Source organism: Mytilus californianus, unplaced genomic scaffold (assembly GCF_021869535.1).
Source record: "Mytilus californianus isolate M0D057914Y unplaced genomic scaffold, xbMytCali1.0.p SCAF_105, whole genome shotgun sequence".
Lineage (NCBI taxonomy): Eukaryota > Metazoa > Mollusca > Bivalvia > Mytilida > Mytilidae > Mytilus > Mytilus californianus.
The window spans coordinates 149366-168577 of record NW_026262588.1 but is presented as its reverse complement, the minus strand read 5'-3'; the positions used below and the strand labels follow the sequence as shown (position 1 = coordinate 168577).

At 32.7% G+C, this 19212-nt stretch overlaps 1 protein-coding gene across 1 annotated transcript in view; it reads left to right on the top strand.

Moving 5' to 3' along the window:
- Positions 1 to 19212, top strand: part of LOC127719220 (collectin-12-like) — a 130309-nt gene that overhangs the window by 5437 nt on the left and 105660 nt on the right. The gene's annotated exons all lie outside the window — the stretch shown is intronic.

Sequence of the window (19212 nt, the reverse complement as noted above, 5' to 3'; positions counted from 1 at the left end):
ATCAAACGAACCACACGTTGATTATATTTTGTTTATACAATGGATGCAGAAAGGGATAAATTGACGAAGAATTAGAGAAATATAGATTCTACCACTGCATCGAGTGTGATACGATTTTATCCACTCGAGACAGTTAAAATTTCAAATTTAAAACGCGAGGCTCGCCGAGCGTTTTAAATATTTAAAATTTAACTGTCGAGAGTGGATAAATTTCGTATTACACGAGATTTGGTGGTGGAATCTGTTTCTCTAATGATTTTCAAACAATATGCAGGCAAACTTATTCCGTCTTTTCGAATGATCTGTAAAACTTGTGTTCTTTCTATGTGACGTCATCAGGCATGGTCGCCTTTTTTCATGCCGTCACAATAGGAAATTCAGAGGAAAGCAAGTAAATTCGACGTCATAATCGGATTTTAACCAATGAAGAACTGAGATCAAACGAACCACACGTTGATTAAATTTTTTTTATACAATGGGTGCAGAAAGGGATAAATTGACGAAGAATTAGAGAAATATAGATTCTACCACTGCATCGAGTGTGATACGATATTTATCCACTCGAGACAGTTAAATTTTCAAATTTAAAACGCGAGGCTCGCCGAGCGTTTTAAATATTTAAAATTTAACTGTCGAGAGTGGATAAATATCGTATTACACGAGATTAGGTGGTGGAATCTGTTTCTCTAGTCTAATGATTTTCAAACAATATGCAGGCAAATTTATTCCGTCTTTTCGAATGATCTGTAAATACAATGGGTGCAGAAAGTGATAAATTGACGAAGAATTCGAGAAATATGAGTTATTTGTAAAAATAAAATTGACAAATTTATAGAATATTTATTTAAAACAGAAATTACAAATAATTTAACAAAAAACAGCTTGTGTTTATCTTTTAAAACAAAAAAGTTATGTATTTCGGTCGAAAGGAAAAATACATCCAGAAATCGGAATTTTGACGAAATATCTGAAATTTCAACCTCAATTTACTGAAAAAGTAGCACATTAGGGTATATTTTTTATTACATATTTGATTTAATCAGGTAAAAAATAGCCTATATGCAAATTTTCAGCAAAATTTCATTATGGGATTTAAAATACACTAGAGTTAAGGTCAAGGAACAGTAAATGGGCTATGTCGTAGATTTTGCTAAAATTTTGCATACAGCCATGGCTCGTTGAACTACAACTGAAAATCGAAAAAATAATGCATTTATCTCATTTATCAATTGAAATATAACTGATTGAGTTCTTTCAAAATCGGTGAACATTTGTATAGAAAGCACATAAAATCGGCGAAAAGCCGTCTAAAATCTGTCTTAAAATCATAAAATCTCTATTTCTTCTTGGTGGTACTCGTCACCAATGTAGTTTGACTCACAGACGGCAGAATATGTCTTTTCTCGGTATACCCTGCAACCTTCCAGACTCAATCGGCAAATGGTGACTACCACATCTATATTTGCATAATGTATAAATAAATTTGTAGGGTAAAAATGAAAAGAATTTTTCAAATTGTAAATTCTTTAAAAAAAAAAAAGATAACATAAAGTTTTATGCGATTATGCAACAAAAGCAAATTCTTGTTGAAACTGGTCTTTGAGCTTTTTTTTAATACATTTTGACACCCATTTATCAGCAAAGTGTGTATTCCATATATGGAACATAATCATACTGCAATTATCAAAAATATTTTTTTTATATATGATATCCGCGTAGTTTCTATTTCGTTATCATTATAATATAAAACACAAGTTTGTATAATACAACACAAATTTTACTTTCTTTTCCATTAAGAAGTCTTCTCCCTAAATTTATCATTTACAACTTTACAGACACAGTACGGGGGTATCTGCCAAGCTCTGCATACACCAGGAACATATATATATATTAGATATACTGTTCCCTGGCATACACTATGACATTTGGAGTAGACTCTTTTAAATGTAAGGAACATTGTCTTCTTTTGCATCTAGATCAAAGACCAAATGATTTATTTTTGCGATTGAATACAGGTAAAAGAACTATTTGATTTTGATTTTTTAATTTAAGATAATTTCTGGTGATTTTTTTTTTGTACGAATAGAGACCAATTCGAAATAGTTTTAATTTGCAAATTTTATTTAATTTGGTTTTTTTTCCTCACTAGGTAGGTGAAAATGTTGTGTAAAATTTATTGTAAAATTGCGAAACTTGCATTACAGGCATATTCTATACTTCTAAGTTTGAATAAAGAATCTAAACTTTTTTTTCAAATATGGAATACGCAACCAGATCTCTGTTATTTTATCCATGTTTAGTGTAAACATATTTTATTAATTAAATTCAGGTTAAGTAATGTACACAAATTGGCATTTACATATTAATACAAGTGAATAATTAATAGGATCCAGAAACAAGCTGTTAGCTTATATTAATCTGTTTCCTAATTCAAATAAGAACATTTCATATTGTAATACTCAAGAAGTAGAGTGTAAAAAAATTAACAATGTTACACTAGATGGAAAACAAACAAAACATATACATATAATAAGGTTGTGAACACAAAAGAGAATTTTTTTTTTTTTTTTTTACATCAGATATACAATAATAAAGTGTATGTTTCCGAACGGACACAATTATTTAAGATATAAGTATTACTTGTTGAACAAGATGATTGTAATCATATGACAAATCTTTTGCTACTGAGTATGAATGTTTGAACTGCCAAGAATATTTCAATGTTTTGTTCGTAGCTGAAATCCGTTGAACCGTGTAGCAAAATTTCTTCTGACAAGAAATGTATGATATTGATGTTATAAAAATGCTGTTCACGCATGATGTGAAATCGGGGGCAGTGCAACAAGTAATGCGCTGTTGTTTCTATAGCACCACATAAACAAAGTGGTGAGTCCACTATATTTTTTACAAAAAGATGTTGATTTAGAGAACTGCATTGCATTCGAAGTCTTGAGTGATAAATTTGACCTAATCGCTTACCAATGTAATAATAATTTGGAGGCTTAGTCACCCGAGACTGGACACAATTCCTGAATGCCCCCACCGAAGTACTGGTCTTAGCATTCTCAGGGAGGAGATTCCATGAACGTACAGTTGCCGGTAAATAATAATTCGAATACAGGGCTGTTCTTGTTCGAACAGGGGGGATTAGTGACGAGTTTCTCGTATTATGATTATGTATGGTTGCATGGGATTCTGGAACTAAGTTTGATAAATATTCCGGAGTAATATGATTTTTCATCTTGTAAAAATAAATTAATCTGTGGCCCTCCCTTCGATCTTTAAGCTTTTCCCAACCCGTTTCGAGATATAATCTCTCTAGGGACACCAACCTAGTACCCCCAGTTACGATCCTGGCAGCCTCTGCTTGTACTTTTTCAATTTTATCGATCAAAAGATGTGTATAGTTGTCCCAGATAACATCAGCATATTCTAATAATGGTCTTATATATGTTAGGTATATTGTCTCGAGTGTTCGTCTGTCAAGGATGAATTTAAATTTTCGTAGAACATTCAGTCGTTTGTATGCCTTTTCGGTTATTACATCAATATGTTTATGCCAAGTGCCATCGTTTGAAATATGTAATCCAAGGTGTTTATGGGTAGATACCTCAGTTACAGTTACATAAAACCACGCCTTCCTTAAACTAATACCAAATCAACCGCCTTTCACCTGGGACTATTATACTAATGGGACTGGAAACCGTTACACCAATCAGTGTAATGTTTGAATTGTGTTTCTGTGAAAGCTTGGACTATTATACTAGTATAATAGTCCCAGTAGTTATCATGTTTATATCGGAGACATATTCTCTGTTTATATGAAGGATTATCATTTCCAATAACTATAAAATAAAAAAAAAAATACCGAAATTATAAGATCAAGGCACGCTGTCACTGTTGAAACAATATGGCGTATCGATAAATAGCGCAGGTAAAGTCTCGTTCTAACGACCGTGATGTTGATATTATTACACTGATTGGTGTAACGGTTTCCAGTCCCATTAGTATAATAGTCCCAGGTGAAAGGCGGTTGATTTGGTATTAGTTTAAGGAAGGCGTGGTTTTATGTAACTTTCCTCCAATCAACTGGCTTATTCAACAAACCTGTGTGCGCTGATGCGTAAAACTGGATTTGACATTGTAACGGCACACGTGTGTCTTACATGTACATCGGAATATGTCGTGCGTGACTAATGTTTATTGTAGTATTTCTTGTCATGTGGCCAATCTATCTGATAAACAAGTTTTAAAGATGGAAATTTAAATTCGCTTTTTGAAAGATTATTTAAGCAGTACCCCCGACATACGGTCTTAGAATGTTTAAGAAAAACAAAAACTTTAAAAGAAGGATACATATTTACAGAGGCATATACTACATATATTATATGTCTCCAAGGATTTGTATAGTATTGTATACTTCTATACAAATCCTTGATGTCTCTGCTACTAACTATAACGTGTTTTGGAAAAAAATTAAGTGTCAGAGAATTTGAATTACGCAATTAGCGCATCTCGATCTCGATCACTTTTGATAAAAATAGTACATCGTTGATTTTTAATATTTAGAAGTGATTTGTGACTACTATAAGCAGAGACATCTATACACATTCTCTATGTATGTGCCTGTCCCAAGTCAGGAGCCTGTAATTCAGTGGTTGTCGTTTATTAATGTGTTACATATTTGTTTTTCGTTCATTTTTTGTGCATATATATTAGGCCGTTGGTTTTCTCGTTTGAATTGTTTTACATTGTTATTTCGGGGCCTTTTATAGCTGACTATGCGGTATGGGCTCTGCTCATTGTTGAAGGCCGTACGGTGACCTATAGTTGTTAATTTCTGTGTCATTTTGGTCTCTTGTGGAGAGTTGTCTCATTTGCAATCATACCACATCTTCTTTTTTATACATTCTGGTTTAAGTTTACTATGATCACACTATAAATCATTTTTGGGCAGACTTGCTTTTTTCGATTCGTAAAGTGTTTTTTTTTTTAGGGCCAATGAATTATTTTTTACATTTCATTTATTTCAGCTTTCATTCACCGGGTTTGTTTTCTTCTAGCGTTTTTTTTTTTATTTTGTTCAATAAATAATAGTAAAATTTACTTTCTATAATATAGATATATATATTTGAATTCCTAAATAACACGTGGGAAAAAATTTGAACATTGAATTTGTCACCACTTCGCTTTTGTCGTCGGCTAACTTAGTTTGGTCCTGAATATGCATGAAATACTTGCCACTGAACGTTTAACAATAAACGGCAACTATCCACCAATCCATCTGCAATTGCGATACCTCTGTTAAATACCCGTCATTTTGTCTCATGCTTGGTACTATTCTTTGAACAAATTTCGTGTTGTAAGCCGAATTTGTCCTACATTTTAATTGTTCTTGTCCGGTAATACATTCCTTTAACAGGTTTAAATGTAAAACTAAATCCTATGAAATTAATTTGGTGCATTGGTTCTCTGAAACACAATTTTGTAATTTTTGTTTGTACCCCCCTCATGTAGTAGTGGTTTCGGTAGAGCTAACAAAAGTCTGTATTGGTATAGTAAGTTATTCTTTCATTTTACATTTTTACAATTGGTAACATCAAATAAAATTTTATGCATGTTGTACTAAGCCATACATTACTATTCGTCTCTGGTATGTAAATTTGAAATCGAGATTTAAATATGATTTTTATATGCAAACTGAAGGATCTAAAATTTAAATGATTTATGTAAAAAATAATGTATACGGAGCGGGGGTATTGCACGAAGTCAGCAGACTACCCGGATTATAAATCCAAGCCTCCGTACTTGTATGATCACTTAATCCAAAATTTAGCTTGCATATGAAACAAAAAAACAACAGCACTTTGGTTAAGGACTACCATGCACCTTCCTGTTATAACAGATACGACAGACGTGCACTACAGTGAACGGAATTACGGTATCAGTTGTTATAGTATACACAAAAATTAATTGGGCTTATTTGGTCTCTGCTGCATGGTTTATTTCATTGGCAATCATAGCCCACATCTTTTTATTCAAGAAAAGTTTGAAATCTTGAATATATTTATGAAGCTTGACTGAGACGTAGATTCACTCAGATACTGATCATTCTTATCTTTTCTTCTTTAACACAAATGAATGTCAGGGATTCGGAATATGGCAGTTATATATATATATATGGTCTCAGTTTATATTTAATTCGAAGCATTATCGAACTATGTTAGCCTATTGGACTTTTATCTTTAAAACTCACTTTGAATTTATATCTAAATGAAATAACATAGGAATAAATTGCAGTGCATACACGTATATGTAAAAAAGAGAAACCAACAGCAATATTTGACGTAGACGAAATTGATGATGTAATTTTAACGTCCAGTGACATTTATTACAATGCATGTCGAAACAGAACTTGAAATTGACAATATGTACTAATAGAACCGTCGCTTTTCCAAAGTATTCACACTTAGTTGAAATTTCACGTGCTATTTCACACGGTTCGCTTTATAGTTATACATGTACAATATAACTAACAAATGTGATGACGAATTGCTGTTCTAGAACCTTCTAATTTTGATATAAATCGGTGATTTGACGAAGCAAAGCAAGTTAGATATAGATCTGGGGTGGTGTTCTCGAAAGTATCATAAGATTCGTCCTAAGAGACATCCTTAAAGACCAATTTTATCATGGACTTAGGATCATCTTAGGACACTCTTACGCTGTGTCTCGAAGCTATCCCAGACGCATCTTATGTAAGGACATCCTAAACATATTCTAAGTGCAAAATTTAAAATCGTCAAAGTAATTTTTTTTATAAAACATTTATAATGACGAAACCAATTAATAAAATTGTTAACGTATTTTATAATAACATGTATATGATTAAATACAGTACATGATTTTAAAAGTAATTATAAAATTATATCAAAAAGGATTGTAATTTAAACGAATGGGGATTGATTTTGTAGTGTTATCGTAAACACTAAGTTTAAAGTTTAAGAGCATGCACTATTTCTTTAGATACGAGTTAAAACCGATGGTGCGTTTCATCTCATGTTCATCAGGTAAAAATATGAGTAAAAAGTGAAATCACAACTTTATTATGTTAGGATGAAGATAAGATGATCTTATGATAGGGACACTGTGGGATTTTTTTTAAAGAAAAAAATACACAAAAAGCATTTATTATTTGAAATATATATGTGGTAGAAATATACTAGGACAAGAGTTTTCATTTTTATGTTTGACCTTTGACCCCAAGCATCTGCCTGATATTCATGAATATATACCTTTTGTCTGCCAACATTCCAATTTACAATAAAAACACACTTAAAAACTTAGTAATATAACTACCGCAGCACACATCATACACAAAATGAGCAGAAAGGATGCAAAAACTAACTATTTTTTATAGCGTATGCCCATTGTACGTGAAAATCTTATTTCGCACATGAAAATACGGGAAACTGTACTAGTTAGCACAAAACATTAAAAAACCAAATTTTCAAATGTTTTGAATTTTTAATTTCCATGTACTTACTATTTGACCATATGCTTTACACAAATAGCAGTTTCTTGTTTAAATTTAGAAGTGTAGCAAGTGTTTAATAAGGCTACCATTGTTGGATGCACAAGTCAGTTTGTCTAACTTTTAGGTCCAGGGTAAGAACTGAACCCCCCCTATTTCTACAATTTTTTATTATGATAAAATAAAAGAAAATTAGTTTTGATCCACCTTTCCATATAAAACCCTCTACATCAACCTTAAAGATTTCCAAATTTCAGACAGTAATAATAAATTAAGCATACAAAATCATAACTTGAAGTAAAGCTGCGTGTCTTTTTTTTGTTGACGCTTTTGAGTTATAATTTGCCGTAAATATGAAAAACAAATTATGTGCATAATAAATATGATACGTGCCTGGATTTGTGTTTTTAATTTTTATTTCTAATTATTTTTGTGGTTACGTTGCTGTCTTGTTACTTTATACATCTCCTTTCATTCATGAGCCGAGATAAAAAAAAATATTGACAGTTTGTTTCTTGTCCAGTGGCAAATATTTCGAACACGTTCAGGATGAGAACAAAATATAAATAGATGTAATAGCTTGGTTCTGTAATAGGGATCGACCGGGGAAAGGGAGGGGAATTTCAACAGTCACCAGCTGAAAATGTGGGTATAATGGATAGGGCATGAATCTTCTCCCTTGCATCAGGCTACCCACGGACCCATAAAAGAGTTGCTGCAAAAATTCTTAACGTGCAGGGAGCGTAGTTCTCTCTCTTCACGAGGCCTCAATTCGTCCCTATTCTAACCGGATGAGGTTGCGTATTCACACATCCCGCACAACCAAACGGATGCTCCACTTTGCCAAGGGTTTTACTTGTGGTCGCAGGAAAACCATATTTCTATACCACCAGTCACCTTTGGGGTTCAAGGATGAAGACATGCTACTGTACATGTCTTGTATGTACAGAAAATGAGAATAACACAGGCCTGTATATACGTAACATATATATGTACAGGCACTCTTTCATACATTCAATTCAAAATATGGACTTCAAATATGAACAATTTCATTATATCTTATGAATTAATCTTAATTTAATGTGGCCATGTTTAAATATTATTATGTTGGTATCTTCTTCTGAAAAAATAGAGCTAAATTTCCCTGAATTGATCTGAGCGTCACTGATGAGTCTTATATGTAGACGAAACGCGCGTCTGGCGTAATAAATTATAATCCTGGTACCTTTGATAACTAATTAAACATCCGGACAATTTCCAAAGAGTCTTCATCATTATCAATACTTAGAGTATGGTATCTTCTTGTCTATACATTGAAGGTCTACCGCCCTGTCAATGTGCAGTTTCTAACCATGGTACAACCATGGTTAACCGTGGTCAACCATGGTGGTATGGAGATGGTTGACCATGGTTTGACAAAATTGTTAATTGGCCGACCATGGTTAACCATGGTTTTGATTACCATGGTTGACTCATCAATAACCACGATTCCAAACATGGTCAACCATGGTTGGAACCGTAGTCAACCATGGTTGGCACCATGGTCAACCATGGTAGGAACCATGGTCAACCATGTTTACAACCATGGTCAACCATGGTAGGACCATGGTCTTCAAAAACCATGGTTAACCATGGTCGGCCATTTAACAATTTTGTCAAACCATGGTCAACCATCTCCATTAAACTATGGTTAACCATGGTTGGCCATTTAACATTTTTGTCTAATCATGTTTAAAATGTTAAATGGCCGACCATGGTTAACCATGCTTCCTACTGGCATGTTTCCTACCATCTACAATTTTCTTGAAACACTGATCGTCTACTTGTTACGACGCCTTGTATACTTCTCTTCCTTTCTGTACATCAGGACTACCAACAAAGGCTGAATTACAGATTTGCATGAAAATCTTTAAAGATACCCAGGCATATGTGTTCATCCATAAAGCTGTTTCCACCTGCAAGAACATAAAATTTCACACAAAGAATCAATAGCTCCTGATATTCTATAAAACAGATTTTAAGGATCAAATTCAATTTTATTTAATCAATGTTCTTTTTATTTTATTTTGCAAATTTTCAATAAAAACAATCACATTTTATTTGTCAAATAATTGTAACCCCCCTTTTTTACCTTTCAAACAAAAGTGAAAAGAATGATTGATGTGTTATTAATTATTTTAACACATCCACACTTGTCATCTTGTACAATTTTATCAATTATACCTGGCATTCAAAACATTTCATTTATCACAGTTTATAATGTTTATGCTGACATCGAGATGCTGACTGACTAATTTAAAGACCACTTTCTGATGTGTTCAAATGAGAGCCTTATCAAATACTGTAACAATTTTTCTATCTTATAAACAAAATATCAAACAGATTTCCTGTAAATATACTTATCTGATAACAAATCTGCTTTATGTGACACTTCTGACCATCAGTCTCTTCACTTGAATTTAAAAGCGCGAAATAACATTTGCTGACGTCACGTGACTTTTGTTCCAAGTCATTTAAATGTTTCACTCTGAGTGAATCATTGCTAACGGTGGGTGATAATAATTGACATTGATGCGCATGCTTTCCGGTGAAAAAAACATCAACAATCCATAATCATTAATCTGAAATGTTTTCAAGTTCTTAAAATATGCCGTATGATGATAAAGAGAGGCAGATTTATGAACTTGGAGATTGAGTCAGAAATTACGTCTTTGGAAGAAAGAAATAATAGTTTGACAGTGTACCACTGTAAAAAAAAAAAACCAGAAGAATAAATACTGAAAGTAAGTTCCAGTTTGTAAAAGTCCCAGATTTCATCCGACGGTCTCTATCTATCTCTGTTACTGTAGCGTAACTGTTCAGGTAGAACTGCTCAGTTTATATATGTTTTCAAATGTAAAGAGAATATATTTTTATTGACATAAACATGAAAGGAGAGAGCCAGAACTTACATCTTGGGCAGAAAGAATTTAAAAATTGTTATTGAACAGTACAAATGTACCACTGAAAAACGAGCATAATTTGAATATTAAAAGTCTCAAAGTAAGTTACAGTTTGTTATAAATTCCCATGGTTAATATGACTTTATGAGGCAGGTGTTACCTGTGAAAGGGGACGAAGTCTGTATCAATTGTTTTTTTCAATTCTAACATATTTTAATGTTAAAAAAACAGAAAGGAAATACCGTAACGTTTCCGATGTTGGTCCAGTTGTAAGGGATTTTAGATATGACGTCATTACGTCGTTTTCAATGTAAACAAAGAAACGCTATCATCAGGTTACGTTTTTTTTCATATCAAAAGATAATTAAAATGAAATTGTTATTGTGCTCATTCCTAGACTGATAAATATATATTTTACTCAAAGTCTCATGACAAACGAGACCAGAAGAAAGAAAGAGATTTCTGTACAATTGCTAACCCGAATAATTCAGTCCCTTCCCGTGATCGACTTTCCCACTCCCATCGTAGAGCAGTGGAATATAACGACTGAATTATTAGGGTTACACAAATGCGGGAAAATAAAAAAGTTAGAAAATAAAAAGTTAACAATTTTGAGTTCATTAGTACATGTAGAATGAAATTATTATTATTTTTTTTTTATTGATTTTTCTACTGTAATTGGGGATTTCATCCCCATATAAACCAGATCTTTTTTTAATTTACCATGGTTCAGGTTGCCAAGTTGCCCATGGTCAGATGCAAGACCATGGTCACAAAGGTAGAAAACCATGGTTGTCAAACTCACCATGGTCACAAAGGCAGTAAACCATGGTTGTCAAATTGACCATGGTCAACCACGGTTGATTAGAGCATGGTCAACCATGGTCTATGGTCAACCATGGTCATTAAAGTGGAAAACCATAGTTGACCATGGTTTTCAGCACATCCAACCATGGTTTGACCATGGTTATCAATGGTTAGCGATGGTAACCATGGTCAACCATGGTTGCATTTTGACAGGGGAAACCACAACATTATGACATTTCTTTAAAAACATATCACCTAATTATGGGTCATAGCTGCAACTTAGGTAGATTGTTACAAGTATGCACATGTACATTTGTACCACAACAATGAAGAAGAATAGTATACTTTACCAAAACCAATAAAATTGAGAATGGAAACGGGGATGACCAAAGAGACAACAACCCGACCAGATATCAGAAAAAAGCCGAAAACTACCAATGGGTCTTCAACACAGTTAGAAAATCTCGCACCCGGAGGCGGGCTTCAGCTGGCCCCTCAATAATAATGTATACTAGTTCATCGAAATGGACGCCACACTAAACTCTAAAGTAATTAACGCTCCTTCTTGTATTTCAGATACAAATCATTTTAGTTATTTTAAGGATGTCTTTCAATGCAAAATTTTGAATATCATTTTATATTTTGTTTATACATACTGTTTTAAAACTGTCCCCTACAACAATATATAGCACTGAATAACCTTTTGAATTAATAGATAGATATGTGTAAATTATTTTGTAAAATCTTCAATATGTATTGATTTAGACTCTAGAATACTTCGGATTTGTAACCGCCAAGTAAAAAAACTTGTTAAATAATAAGATGTTCTGTATGTAACACTTTGACATACGCCTCCAGAGGTGGTTTTAAAAAGATCGATCTGATTTGAATCGATCTTTCTTCAAGTGTAAACGCTAAGATCGATCGCAATCGATCGCGATCGATCTTTCTTCAATTGAATGTTCTATTTGGATATAAAAATAAATCTGCGCATGTTCGGCGGCAAAAACACACTTGTTTAAAAACGATGAATGGGAAAAGATTCCGCCGTTTTTGGGTCATTCTTCTGAATCGATAAATTCTAGTTCTTTGCTACAAACCCTTATCTTCAAAGGCATTGACAGTTTGTTTTTAAGTGATAGTCTTCTCGCATTTCTTTGTTTAATAACCTGTGACGTGTGAACCAAAAAGATAATTGATAACTGCATACGAAATTCCAATGATCGAACTATTTTCTCCATAATTTTGCAGTGTGTGATAGTCCGCGCGAAATGCACTCGTTATTATTCAATTCTATGTTTACGATTATTTGTTTACGAAATGTAAAGTAATCAGATCAGACCGGTTCTGTTTATGTTGCAGTGTAAACTCACTAGATTAAATAAGATCGATCTCGATCGATCTTGCTTGTGCAAATGTAAACGCGCACTGGTCTTTTTAAGATCGATTCAAATGAAGATCAGTTCAATTTCGTACAAGTGTAAACGGGGTCTAATATTTTAAAGAAGACGTGTTTCATGTAGTATGTGTTCCGTGACACAAATGCAATGTTGAATCAAATGCTTATTATAAATATTATACATGTTTCCTTCAAATTTAATCAATACTGAATGGTAATAACTAAGGACAATCAATAACAAGCTTTTATAGCCGACCATATGGTATGTTTTTTTCTCATTGTTAAAGGCCGTACGGTTGCCTATAATTGCTTACAACCAATTCATTTGAACTTTGATAGATAGTTGTCTCTTTGGCAATCATACCACATCTCCTTATTTTTATTTTTTTTGTATCCATATTATTTTAAGATAAAACATGAAGTTGTTAATTCTTTTTTACTTGTTTTGCTTATTTTCATTTTAATTTTTCGTTTTGACTTTTCTTTTTCGTCTTGTTTTGTTTTGTTTTGTTTTGTTTTGTTTTGTTTTGTTTTTTTACTTTTGGAAGGGGGAGGGGGGATAGTTTATTTTTTTCAACATTTTTTACAAAACCTGGACCATTCTAAAATAGAAAACTTTTACGTCGCTTGTATTGCATATTTTGTTTGAATTCAATTATGATAATAATTTTTTCTTCAAAGGAAAGTATTAATTGGTTGAGTAAATAAATTATTTATACTTAACTCTTACTATTGCATTACAATTTTTATTAAGTTATGTGAATTCAAGTGTACAGAATATCCTGCACAGTACCCCAATCTATTTTTTATAAACAAAGGGAATTAACCCTTATCAGGTATCTATAATGACAATATTTCATGAAGTTAGTTTTCGAGCGATTCTTTGTCGTATTTGTGCAAGTAAATATGTATTCGAATTTATAATCTGATTAATTGACAACAATGGATCGTGAAAAACGCAACCAATACGTTCGTCAGCCAAGTTTTTAGCAGAAATTGAAAGTTTAACTGACTGCATGATGATGTGAACAGTGAATAAATCTAACGTTAAGTACTGCGCTTTTTGGTTCTTTTAATGCTGGACCTTGCCGCCTTTGACGCACTGGCGCCTCGTCAATTCGTAACACATTTACATAAACTGGACATTTTTGTAAAGATAATATGTTGTAGATCGCGAGGAGCGATGGATCCTTGAAAAATATGTGAACATGGGGTATCTTTTCCACAGGCACTTGTTTCTATCCATGGGAAGCCCCACTATCAACGTATATTTACGAGAAGGTACCCAACTACTTTTTTCAACTCTCCGCTGAAAATCATTATTTCTCTGTCAATTCATTCTCAAATTTCTTGTTTCATACATCATTCTATTCGTGAAAAGTTTTTCTTTCAGATGGTATGCATTGTATTTACCCTTACAGTACCCCTTACCTCCAATACACAATCTTTGTCAATAAATTTGCATGAGTTCATTTTTAGTCCGCCTACAAAATACAACAAGTTCCGGTTTGAGAATTTCACGGACTGAATACTTTTTAAAAAGAATTAAACGATGCTAGAAATATCATCTCACTGGGATTTTTTTTAAGTAAAATTTTAGAAAACAGAAAATATATTGGATGCATTTATTCATCTTGTCTTTAAAGTTTTAGTCCTAGATAATTTGCATAAACGGTAACCATGATAAATCTAGAGAGTCACAAATGAATAAGTAAAGTCTAGAGAGTGTACAGATGTAATTTGGAGGGAAATTATAAATACAGAAAAAGAAAAGTTTTTAGTTATTAACTGAAAAATGGAAAAAGAAACAGAAAAAGAACAAAATATATTCCATGTGGCTTTCTGGTAAGCATTATTTATGTATAATAGAATATGTCAGTATTTGATAGGCAACAGTGGTGGATCCAGAACTTTTCATAAAAGGGGGGGGGGGCTCATGCTTCAGTATTCCTTATATAATCAACCAAATTTTCCCCACCAAAAAAGGGGGGCAACTCCTGTCATGCTTCAGTGATTTCCTATATAATCAACCAAAATTTTCCCCACCAAAAAGGGGGGGGGGGGGGTCAGGCCCCCAGAATCCGCTTATGGGCAATATTAAACTGTGTATTAAAGATTCTCCTTTAGAAACACTAAACAAGTTGCTCTAAATCAGAGTCCGAAATTAAACTTTGTTTGATTTCAACTAATTATAAGATTTTTTTTTTGCATCCAACCATGTATAGTGATTTTAGATTTGGGTCCAGTTATCAAATTGGTCAACTTCAAGAATTCCAAAATAAAACTATGTTTTGAAATTAAAATCTTTGAGTTGTTTATTATTGCTTTATATTAAATGCTTTCTGATTTGACCAACTTTTCTGTAATTCATTTTTACCCAACACAAGAAAATTTAGCCCAGGATTTAGCCTCACTATATATATTCACAGCATTATATCATGATATCATTGATATGGGAGTAGATTCCCAAAGCCAGAGACCACACAGGAGTTTAGATATATGCATCTAATTATACCAAACTTTGGATGAAAATATTTTTTTTCTGAAATTATAGAATAAATAATTCCTGAAATAAAATTAGATTAATACTAAAATCAAAAAAATCTTTTTTCTTGCAGGTTAGGTAAAAATTTAATTGAATGTCCTGAAGGTGGCAATACAAGCCTTGAAACAATTTTTAAGTCTTTACGTGAAGAAATCAACAATGATGAAGAACAGATAACATGTAGATGTGTTAGTGGGATGCTTACTAAAATGTTTCCAAATTCAAAAAAATCTACAATAAGGAGTCAAACAACCGGAAAGCCAATAACAAGTTTCAAGAATCTATTAATTAATTCATGTAAAGACGAGGAAGTTATATTTAAAGAATTACACAAAATGGTACCTAAACATTGGTTTGTTTTCAAGGTGAACACAGATGAAGTTATATTTGGATATTTTTTTGAATTACAATTTAATGGAAGAAAGCCTTTTCTACAGTTAGTTATAAATAAAAACAAAAACATTTTAGTCAAAATAGACAATAAAGAAATTGACTGTTCATCATTATTAATACCAAGTGCAGTAGAACTGACATCTAGCTCAATAGCATCCCTTTTTCGCTGTATGAAACTTATTAATCCGTGCCAAGGTTATATAATCAAATCTGAAGAGGAAAAACAATATGGAACTTCTCCACAATGTACTATTGAGACTTTTCAAGACAGAACCTTTATTACTAATATTTTAAGACACAAAGACTGTTCATTTATAAGTCCACTCAGGTCAAAAAACAAAAGATGTAAAAAATGTGAAAAACACATAAAGTACAGGCATTATAATGCTGAGAAGGATGATGATAAAGAAAATACATATTGTTTAAGTCGAGAAGAGATTAAAGATAAATTAAGACAATTAGCCCCAAACCTGCAATCAAATCAATTAAATCTAATTGAAACCCAAATATTGAATTCAAATACAAGCAAAAAAGGTGTAAGATGGGACAAAGACATTATTTGTATGTCTCTGACTTTATATAATAGAAATCCAGCAGCATATAGAGATATAACAACTAATAATTGGCTACATTTGCCATCAGAATCCTTATTGCAAAGATATAAGAATGCTGTTCAACAAAAACCAGGTATAATACATGATATGATGCTGTGGATGAATAGTGAGGCTAAATCCCAACAATTATCAAGGGAGGGTTTTTATGGAGGAATTATTTTGGACGAAATGTCCATTCAGGAGGACTTGCAAATTGTTCATTATAAATCTGAAACAAATTTGGTTGGACTAAGTAATAGTGGAAGTGAGGTCCAACATATGCAAGTGCTAAAAAATGGGAAGTCTGAATCTGAATTGGCTGATCATGTACTGCAGTATGTTTTTAGTGGTCTTACTGGATTTAGATGGCCATTTGCTAATTTTCCTAACACACAAGCACCTCCTGCTAACATTTTTATTACTTTTTGGACATGTGTTGATGCACTCTATAATTGGGGGTTTAAACCAATATATACCAGTTTAGATGGATCTGCAAATAATAGGGCATTCATAAAAATGCATTTTCCTTCAAGCAATCCTGTAAATAGTAAAATGGTGGCTAAAAGTTATAAAAACCCAACTCATTCAATGATTTTCATGATGGATCCTTGTCATCTGATAAAAAAAATTAGAAACAGTGTTTTAAGTAGTGGTTTTTTAGACAGTCACCAGAGAATTCTGACTGTAAATGAGCATGTGATTATTTGGAAAATGTGGGTCGATGCGTATCAGTGGGATTGCACAAATAGCTTCAGAATACATCATAAATTGACTGATGAACATATTTTCCCGTCAAACGCCCAAAAAATGCGCAATAAACTCGCCTTTCAAACACTTGATTCTGATATGTACAACTTGATGACATGCTATAGTGATACACTAAATTCATATGCAAAGGCTGAAATGGTCAGTGTTCTTGAGTTTTTGAAATACACAAGTGCTTTGGTGTCTTTTTTCACAGATTCAAGGCCTATTAAAGAAATGTGTGATCCAAGGCTTAAACTGTTGTCTGAAATATATAACTTTTTTAAGGCATGGGAGAGTGAGCATTTGCAAGGGGATGAAAAAAAACGCAATAAAAGTTTAATAACGATGGAGACAAGAGAAGATATTGACTTCACTTATCATGGATTCATGTCTTTAGTAAAAGTATCAATTTTAGAATTTAAAACAGATATTGTACCAAGCCGTATAAATAGTGACATTATAGAAAACATATTCTGCCAGCAACGTGCACTATATCATGGGGCAAACTCTAACCCAAACTATAACGAATACAGAACTGGAATAAACAGTATCATTCTTGGTCAAACAACTACTTCAAAAAAGTCTAATGTTGGTGGCACTTCTGCAAAACCATTAGCCCTTTCACTACCACCAAAGAGACAAAAACTAGACAATTAAAATGCAAAAATTTAATTATTATGTATTTTTATATAAGTTATTAAAGACTCTTACTTATCAAATGGTACAAATGTACATGGTATGTTATGTGATTGATATGGCATCTGATGTATGTGTACCCATTTAATTAAGGGGGAGGAAGATATTGTAATTGTAGTTTTGTAAACTCTATCCAATAAAGCCATTATTTCATTTCTTATAAATCTACATAAATTAGGGAGGGGGATGTATTTGTCAATGAGACAACTGAAAATATCCAACAAAGATAAATTATGTAGACCATGTCTTGGTACAAAACTGCCTTCAAAAATGAATGAAACAAACAATATCATTAGTCAGCTATACATGAATATACAAATAAGAAGATGTGGTTTGAGTGTCAATGACACATTTCAATATAAAAATAAGAAGATGTGGTTTGAGTGCCAATGAGACAACCTTCCATCCAAGACACAATGTAGTTCAAGTAAGCTATTCAGCACCCCAAAATTACCAGTTCAAATAAGATTTCAGTATTTTGAGCAGTGGATGTATACATTATTATAAGACTTCTACACTTAATTACTGTGAATGGTCACCTTTAACTTTCAGTGATCTGAAACTTTTTTGTGTTTTATCTCAATGACCTCAAAGTGTCTTTGAAATAAAGAACAGCAATCAGTGAATTACAGCATTATTTCTTTGTTTTTTTAGTACACTTTATATTCCCGATTGAAAATATTCTAAAAAGATTAACCCGGCCACCTCCACTGTGTTTTTGTTAGATGTATTTCTATTTATATCCATCTGATGAGTTAAGCCTTTGTTAATTGTTTTTAATAGTTCCTTTCCTTATGTTGTACTGTTTCAGCAGTGTCTGGTTTCTAATTTGAATTCTTTTAAATTTGTGATTTCAGGGCCTTTTATAGCTGATTACAACTTTATGGGCTTTGCTCATTGTTGAAGGCCGTATAGTGACTTTTAGCTGTTAATTTCTGTGTCATTTGATCTGTTGTGAGGAGTGGTCTCATTGGCAATCATACCACATCTTCCTTTATTATATATATATATATAAATTTGACATTCCAAATGTTCTTTGCTATTTGTAATCAGATCTAAAGGGTGTAAGGTCAACCATCAGAAAGTAATATAACAAATTCTGCAAGAAATGAATTTTATAACAAAATTATTTTTTGCATTTTGGACAATACCAGTCATCCCCTTCAATTTCACTCCACTGACTATCACTTAAATCAAGACACTGTCTGTCATACCATACATCACAAATGTCACAGGCAATCCATTCATCGCCGTCAACATATACTCGTTGACATAAAGGACATATGGTGTCTTTCTCCCCTGAATTTTCATTATTGTTTTTCCTTTTTTTAGTTTTTGTAACAAGTTTTGATTTTTTTCGTTTTCTCTTTAGCTTTGGTTTAGCTTTTATTGTCACTTCTGATTGTCCAGATGTAGAAGGCACTTGCACATCACTGACATCAGGTACTGACTGTACAATTGTTTGTGTTGAATCAAGTGTTTGATCAGTTGGTGGTGATTTTGTAGGCCCAGATTCATTTAAATATTCAGGAAAAGGAATTTCTAATGCAGAACTT